Source organism: Schistocerca gregaria, chromosome 1 (genome assembly GCF_023897955.1).
Source record: "Schistocerca gregaria isolate iqSchGreg1 chromosome 1, iqSchGreg1.2, whole genome shotgun sequence".
Lineage (NCBI taxonomy): Eukaryota > Metazoa > Arthropoda > Insecta > Orthoptera > Acrididae > Schistocerca > Schistocerca gregaria.
Window position 1 is genome coordinate 688,111,235 of NC_064920.1, and position 9,528 is coordinate 688,120,762.

A 9,528-nucleotide genomic window follows, 5' to 3' on the forward strand; every position below is an offset into this window, starting at 1 on the left:
TGAAGAATAATTTGGAAAATATTTCGAGTAGATTTCCCCACCATGTTATAGTTCTGGGTGGAGATTTTAATTTGCCGGATATAGACTGGGAGACTCAAACGTTCATAACGGGTGTCAGGGACAAAGAATCCGGTGAAATATTTTTAAGTGCTTTATCTGAAAACTACCTTGAGCAGTTAAACAGAGAACCGACTCGTGGCGATAACATATTAGACCTTCTGGTGACAAACAGACCCGAACTATTTGAATCAGTTAATGCAGAACAGGGAATCAGCGATCATAAAGCGGTTACTGCATCGATGATTTCAGCCGTAAATAGAAATATTAAAAAAGGTAGGAGGATTTTTCTGTTTAGCAAAAGTGACAAAAAGCAGATTACAGAGTACCTGACGGCTCAACACAAAAGTTTTGTCTCAAGTACAGATAGTGTTGAGGATCAGTGGACAAAGTTCAAAACCATCGTACAATATGCGTTAGATAAGTATGTGCCAAGCAAGATCGTAAGAGATGGGAAAGAGCCACCGTGGTACAACAACCAAGTTAGAAAACTGCTGCGGAAGCAAAGGGAACTTCACAGCAAACATAAACATAGCCAAAGCCTTGCAGACAAACAAAAATTACGCGAAGCGAAATGTAGTGTGAGGAGGGCTATGCGCGAGGCTTTCAATGAATTCGAAAGTAAAGTTCTATGTACTGACTTGGCAGAAAATCCTAAGAAATTTTGGTCCTATGTCAAAGCGGTAGGTGGATCAAAACAAAATATCCAGACACTCTGTGACCAAAATGGTACTGAAACAGAGGATGACAGACTAAAGGCCGAAATACTAAATGTCTTCTTCCAAAGCTGTTTCACAGAGGAAGACTGCACTGTGCTTCCTTCACTAGATTGCCGCACAGTTGACAAAATGGTAGATATCGAAACAGACGACAGAGGGATAGAGAAACAATTAAAATCGCTCAAAAGAGGAAAGGCCGCTGGTCCTGATGGGATACCAGTTCGATTTTACACAGAGTACGCGAAGGAACTTGCCCCCTTTCTTGCAGCGGTGTACCGTAGGTCTCTAGAAGAGCGAAGCGTTCCAAAGGATTGAAAAAGGGCACAGGTCATCCCCGTTTTCAAGAAGGGACGTCGAACAGATGTGCAGAACTATAGACCTATATCTCTAACGTCGATCAGTTGTAGAATTTTGGAACACGTATTATGTTCGAGTATAATGTCTTTTCTGGAGACTAGAAACCTACTCTGTAGGAATCAGCATGGGTTTCAAAAAAGACGGTCGTGTGAAACCCAGCTCGCGCTATTCGTCCACGAGACTCAGAGGGCCTTAGACACGAGTACACAGGTAGATGACGTGTTTCTTGACTTCCGCAAGGCGTTTGACACAGTTCCCCACAGTCGTTTAATGAACAATGTAAAAGCATACGGACTATCAGATCAATTGTGTGATTGGATTGAGGAGTTCCTAGATAACAGAACGCAGCACGTCATTCTCAATGGAGAGAAGTCTTCCGAAGTAAGAGTGATTTCAGGTGTGCCGCAGGGGAGTGTCATAGGACCGTTGCTATTCACAATATACATAAATGACCTGGTGGGTGACATCGGAAGTTCACTGAGGCTTTTTGCAGATGATGCTGTGGTGTATCGAGAGGTTGCAACAATGGAAAATTGTACTGAAATGGAGGAGGATCTGCAGCGAATTGACGCATGGTGCACGGAATGGCAATTGAATCTCAATGTAGACAAGTGTAATGTGATGCGAATACATAGAAAGATAGGTCCCTTATCATTTAGCTACAAAATAGCAGGTCAGCAACTGGAAGCAGTTAATTCCACAAATTATCTGGGAGTACGCATTAGGAGTGATTTAAAATGGAATGGCCATATAAAACCAATCGTCGGTAAAGCAATGCCAGACTGAGATTCATTGGAAGAATCCTAAGGAAATGCAATCCGACAACAAAGGAAGTAGGTTACAGTACGCTTGTTCGCCCATTGCTTGAATACTGCTCAGCAGTGTGGGATCCGCACCAGATAGGGTTGATAGAAGAGATAGAGAAGATCCAACGGAGAGCAGCGCGCTTCGTTACAGGATCATTTAGTAATCGCGAAAGCGTTACGGAGATGATAGATAAACTCCAGTGGAAGACTCTGCAGGAGAGACGCTCAGTAGCTCGGTACGGGCTTTTGTTAAAGTTTCGAGAACATACCTTCACCGAAGAGTCAAGCAGTATATTGCTCCCTTTTACGTATATCTCGCGAAGAGACCATGAGGATAAAATCAGAGAGATTAGAGCCCACACAGAAGCATACCGACAATCCTTCTTTCCATGTACAATACGAGACTGGAATAGAAGGGAGAACCGATAGAGGTACTCAGGGTACCCTCCGCCACACACCGTCAGGTATGGATGTAGATGTAGATGTAGAACTTAGAAGTAGATATCCGCGGAGTAGTGAAGCAACTTAAATCACTTAAAAAAAGCAAGCCTTCTAGTGCAGACTGTAAACCAATTAGGTTCCTTTCAGAGTATGCTGATTCAATACCTACATACTTAACAATCGTATGCAATCGTACGCTCGACGAAAGATCCGTAGCCAAAGACTGGAAAGTTGCACAGGTCAGGCCAGAAGAAAGGTAGTAGGAGTAATGCACTCCATTACAGGCCTATACTGTTAACGTCAGTATGCAGCAGGATTTTGGAGCACTGTGAATTACCTCCAAGCGGACGGTCTATTAACACACAGTCCACACGGATTTAGAAAACATCGTCCTTGTGCAACACAACTATCTCTCTGATTACACGAAGTTTTGAGTGATATTGACAAGAGATATCAAATTGATTCCGTATGTCTAGATTTCCAAAAGGCCTTAGACACTGTACCACACAAGCGTCTTGTAGTGGAATTGCTTGGTTATGTAATATCGTCTGTGTTATGTGACTGGATTTGTGATTTCCTGTCAGAGAGGTCACAGTTCGTAGTAATTGACGCAAAGTCATCGAGCGACACAGAGGTGATTTCTGGTGTTCTCCAAGGTAGTGTTATAGGCCCTCTGCTGTTCCTTATGTATATAAACGATTTAACATACAATCTAAGCAGCCGTCTTAGGTTCTTTGCAGATGACACTGTCGTTTATCGACTAATAAAGCCATCAGAAGATCAAAACAAACTGCAAAATGATTCAGAAACGATATCTCAATGGTGAGAAAATTGGTAGTTGACCCTAAATAACGAAAAGTGTGAGGTCATCCACATGAGTGCTAAAAGGAATCCGTTAAACTTCGGTTACACGATAAATCAGTCAAATATAAAGGCCGTAAATTCAACTAAATACTTAGGAATTACAATTACTAACGATTTAAATTGTAAGGAAGACACAGAAAATGTTGTCAGACACTTAAAAAATATAACAGATCTACTACAGAGACTGCCTACACTACGCTTGTCCGTACTTTTTTCGTGTACTGCTGCTCTCTCTGGGACCATTACCAAATAGGATTAACGGATTACTTCGAGACACTTCAAAGAAGAGCAGCACGTTTTGTATTATCGCAAAGTAGGGGAGAGGGAGTCACGGACATGATACAGGATCTGGGATGGACACCATTAAAATAAAGTCGGTTTTCGTTGCGGCGGAATCTTCTCACGAAGTTTCAGTCACCAACTTTCTCCTCTGAATGCGATAATATTTTGTTGCCACCGAGCAACGATCACCACGATAAAATAAGGGAAATCAGAGATCCTACGGGAAGATATAGGTTTCGTTTTTCCCGCGCGCTGTTCGAGAAGGGAATAGTAGAGAGTTATTGTAAAGGTGGTTCAATGAACCCTCTGCCATGCACTTAAGTGTGATTTGCAGTGTCCATGTAGATGGAGATGTATCCGGACACCTAAGAGCGGACGTTAATATGGGGTCTGTCCACACTTCAATTTTATGACGAATTGAGCTTTCCTGGACACAGTTTCAATAAGGTGTCTGAATTTCTGGACAAATGGCAGCCCATCCTTCCTCAAGAGCTGAAACCAGAGAAGGTAGTACAGTTGACATTGAGATCTGGAGAAAAGACGACGCTCCGCTCACCCCAAAGGTGTTCCGTTGAGTTCAGGTTTGGACTCTGGTAGGCCAGTCTCTTTCTGTAATGTTATTGACCACGAAACATTGCCTCAGGATGCTGCTTTATGACAAGATCCAATGTAATCTTGGTACATACAGTCATCACCTCCGACTGCTCGTCTTCTGTACGCAGTGCACAATGTTGCAAAATGTGTTGACAGCCTAACCACGAAAAAAAACCTATACTTTAACACGACATCCGTCATGATGGCAGGTAACGATCTCCAGCTGTTCGCCAAACTCAAACGCTTCCATCGGAGTGCCACGTCGTATAGCGTGATTCATAATTCCAAATCACTCGTTTCCAGTCATCCACTGTCCAGTAACGTTGCCCTTTATACCACCTCCAGTGTCGTTTGGCACTGACCACAGAACTGTGTGGCTTATGAGGACCTGCTCCGTCATTTTACGTCATTTTTTTAACTCCTCACGCACAATCGTTGTGCCAGCTGGACAGCTGGCATCACTTTGGAACTGCGGAATGATTGCTTCTGGAGATTTCATGCAATCTTTTACAACACCTTCCGCAATACTCGACTGTCTCTAACCGTCAGTACATTAGTTATGTATGGCCTCAGTTCAGCTTTGGTTGTTCCTTCAATTTTCCATCAACAGTCGATTTTGCACCTTTAGATAGACTGAAATGTTCCTGATGGGTTTATTTCTGAGATGACATACAATATGAATAGTCAACCTTCGAAGTCACTGGGTTCTCCTGAAGGTCTTACTCTGCTGTTACTGCTTCTCTACCGACAAACATAATACTGATAATAATATGAAGGTTTTCACTACCGGATGACATTTCTGTTGGTAAACCTTTCGGGGTACAAGATCGTGGTCCAAGAAACTTCCATATTCCTAACGTTTCGTCAGCAAGACTCAACAGACGACCGACACCTCTGAAGATGACCAGCGCAGTCCTGGACGAAAAGTTAGGAGCAAAAGAGTTTCGTGGACCACGACCTTATACCCCGAAAGATTTACCAGCAGCAAAAAACACAATACTCCCCGTATCCTTTGATACTGGCAGGTTTGCCTCTCGTGAAATGTAGTGGTCAATTCTACATTCCACAGGCTGTCACGATACTACTAATTAGATTCTTTATATTACATCTGAGATCTGTTTTCAGCTCATACAGAAGAAAACTTATGCGCACAGTGATTTGCTGTCTCATTGGGAAACTCTTAACACGTAATGTATATGACATCTGAACAGGCAAGTTGTCCAGTTTTATTCTCTTGCATATACACTGAAGCGCCAAAGAAACTGGTGTAGTCATGCATATTCAAAAACAGATATATGTAAACAGGAAAAATATGGCGCTGCGGTCGATAACGCCCGTATAATACAAGTGTGTGGCACAGGTGTTAGATCTGCTGCTACACTGACAGGTTATCAAGATTTAAGTTAGTTTGAAAGTGGTGTTATAGTCGGCGCACGAGACATGGGACACAGCTTCTCCGATGTAGCGATGAAGTGGGAATTTTTCATTACGACCATTTCACGAGTATACCGTGAATATCACGAATCTGGTAAAGCATCAAAAATCGGACAGCGCTGGGGCCGGAAAAACATCCTCTAAGAACGGACCAACGACGACTGAAGAGAATTATTATTTTTTCCCTCTTGGAGGCAACATACCTGCTGCCCACATGTTATCAAAATATCCCGTTTTAGCGAGATGCCTCAGGCATCATTCGTATCATAACAACCACTCATGAAAAAGATTTATTTCCTCTCATATTCATCATTAATGACGAATTATAAAGGTATGCACAATGCTCCACTTGATCTTCCCCCCACCCTCCATGTTCCGCGGCCCTTGCTGAGGTGGGGTGGCTTGTCTGCCTCAACGATGATAGCTACTCTGTAAGTACGACTACGACTATGGTGGGCAAGTATCTGGCCATTGTGAGCTTGTATCTGTGCAGATTCCAGACCAGCCTGAGGTTCCTGAAGAGAAGCGGCAGCAATCTTAGTGGTTGCAGGGTCAACAATCGCGTCTGGTCTGGACTTGTAACATTAGCCAACATGTTTTTGCTATGTTACTACAGCAAACGGTGGAAAGCATACATCTCTACTGTATGACTTAATGACGATAGCATCCTCCTACGTAGAATATTCTGGAGGTAAAGTACTCCCCCTTTAGAATCACCTGGCGGGGACTACTCACGAGCGTATAGTCGCCGGGAAGAGTAAAACTAGCGTTGTACGGATTCAGGCGTGTAATGTTAAATTGCTTAATAGGGGAGGTAGATTAGATAATTTAAAAATCGAAATGAATACGTTGAAGTCTAACATATCGGAAAATTGTGAAGTGCGTTGGCAGGTAAGAGGACTTCTGGTCAAGTCAGTAGCGGGTTATCAACACGAAATGAAATACAGCGGATGCTGGTTAAATCTAATAATTAGTAAGAAAATAGGTATGCTGGTAGGCTAGTGTGAAAACATAGTGAACATATTACAGCAGCTCAGACAGACACAAAGCCAACACACAGCACGATAGTTCAAGCTGATATGTCCACTAGAATTTGTGATGAGATAAAAAAAAACATCTAATTAAGGGAGAACGATATTTAACTGTAGTGATATACTGGAACTCTACAGTAGGAAGCGGAAGCGAAACAAAAGTAGTAAGAGAACATGATCTGGGAGAAAGGAATGTAAGGGGAAGTCGCCTTGTGGAATTTTGCATAGAGCATAATTTAATCATTGCCAACATTTAGTTTAAGGATAATAGAAGTATGTGAATGTAGAAGAGACCTGGAGACACCGGGAGGATTCGTATGTATTATGCAAGGGTAGGACGAGGATTCCGAAACCAGATTTTAAACTGCAAGACATTTGCAGGGACAGACCTGGACTCTAACCACAGTTATTGAAGACTTTGGAAGAGCCGATATGACAAAACTATTCTGCCTGGTGTGTAAGATATATGAGACAGGCAAAATACCATCAGATGTCAAGAAAAAATGTATTAACTCCTATTCCAAAGATGGTAGATGCTAACAGTGTGCATAATGAAGAATGGTTCTCGGGCGAAACGTCGGATATCGTCGTGAAATCCCTACAATATTTCATCCACCACACTAGTGAACACTGGCACTGGTCAGCAATGTATCGCACCTGAAAATGCGTACAAAATACTGACACGAACTATTTACAGAAAAATGATAGTTTCGAACATGAAGAAGATCAGTTTAGTTTCCAGAGAAATGCATGAACACGCGAGGCAGTAGTGATCCGACGTCTTATCCTAGAAGACAGGTTGAAGAAAAACCAATGTATGTTTATTCAATTTGTAGTTTTATATAATGTTGACTGGAATACACTCTTCGAAACTGTGAGGGTAGCAGGGATAAAATATAGGGAGCAAAAGCTTATCAACAACTTGTACGATAACCACACTGCATTCTGAAGAGCCGAAGGACGTGAAAAGGAAGAAATAGCTGAGAAGGGAGTGAGGCAGCGTTGTAGACTATCCGAGATGTTATTAAATTTGTACTTCGAGCAAGCATTACAGGAAATCAAGTACAAATCTGGAATGAGAAACAAAGTACAGGCAAAAGAAATAAAAATTTCGAGTTATGTACAGTAGGAAAGCTATACCACTGCCAGAAAACTACCATATTAAAAAACTTTAAGGTTTGCCGACGGCGTTACAGTAGAAGTCAAAGGACTGGGAAAAGGAAGTAAACAGAATGAATATGTCTTGCAAAGAAGTTACAAGATGAACATAAAAAGAAGAAAACGAGAGTGATCGAATGTAGTCGAATTAATTCAAGTGATAGTGGGGGAATTAGATTACGGAATGAGACACTAAAAGTAGTACATGGGTTTTGCTGTTTCGACAGCAAAATAACTAGTGATGACCGAAGTGTAGAGGGTATAAAATGCACATTGGCAATAACAAGACAAGAATTTATCAAAAAGAGGAATCTGTTAACATATAGCAAAATTTAAATGTTATGAAGCCTTTCCTGAAGGTATTTGTCTGGAGTGAAGCCTTGTACGGAAGTGAGACGCGGAGGATAAGCAGTTCAGGCATGAAGAGAATAATAGTTTTTGCAACATTGTACTCCAGAAGAATATTGAACATTAGGTTGGTGGATCAAATAACTAATGAGTAATCAATACAACGCTAAAAGATCCAAAGTTCACTTTTATTTACTTCATGCCTATTTTCGGGTGGCGAACCAATTTCAAATCATCTATATAGTCAAAATGGCATTTCCTAAATTGTTACAACCTTGTCAAGTTAACAAACATATACATATAACAAAGTGCAAATGAGCAGATATAAAGCATACAATGCAGCGATATACAGAGAAATTTTAAGTCAGATTTCTAGGACTTGTAGAGGGTAGGAGGTACATAACATATTGAATAGAAAACCATGCTGGAAACGTACCGTTTATATTTGATAGGTAGGTTTGCAACTGTGTAGTCATGGTGGACGGGGAAGGGACGCTTACGTAGGACTGGCTGATGTCATTTGACGTCTATCCTACCTCTCTGACCGGGTTCGAGCCTCTTTCATGTGTCTGTGAGTGTTAGAGTTGGTATGGAGTATTGGAGGGGGTATGTTCGTAGTTGTTTATCATCCAAAATGTACCAACATCCATTGCATGCACGATTGATCATGCACTCGTTGATGGTTCTCTTCAACGCGGTGCAGTACGGCCTCTTTGAATTCGAGTGTGTGGCGTCTCCTTGGAGCTCCACAGTCACTCTTCCTAACAGTGAAGGTAGTCCTCTCTCGAAGCCGTTGAGTAACTGTAGCGAAAAGGGTATGCAATGGAGTCGGACGTTCTGAATAACAATGTTGATAAAAGCGAAGAGCAGTTCTTCCATTATCGTGAGCTTCGCCATGCAGAAGGATCACGTTGATGTCACTGTGTACTCAACAATGTGGCTCTAACATTCACAGACACGTGAACGGTGTCTGAATCAGGTCACAGAGGCAGGATGTACGTCAAATGATATCAGTCAATCCGACGTAAACACACCCCTCCCCCCCCCCCCCCTCCACTACCCTGTGGCAAACGCCTAGCAAACATGTTTTCAAACTACTGTAGCATGGAAGCGATACGCACTTGGGTTCCTGATCAAAATATTATATACTCACTCCCTTCTACAAGTCCTAGAAGTCTGTAATGGGGATATCCGAACACCCCATATATGAATACTGTAGATTATACGGGTAGGAAAAGTAACTAATGGAGTGATACTGAATGGATGATTGGGAAAAATATTATTTCACTACTAGACTAGGAGTTAAGTGTTGATAGGAATCGTCTTTACGCATTAAATTCATTTAGCAATGGAGAGATATACGGATGGCGGCGGGTGGGCAGGGAGGGAGGGAAAGGGGGGGGGGGGGAGTGTAAATTGTGAAAGATCACCAAGGCT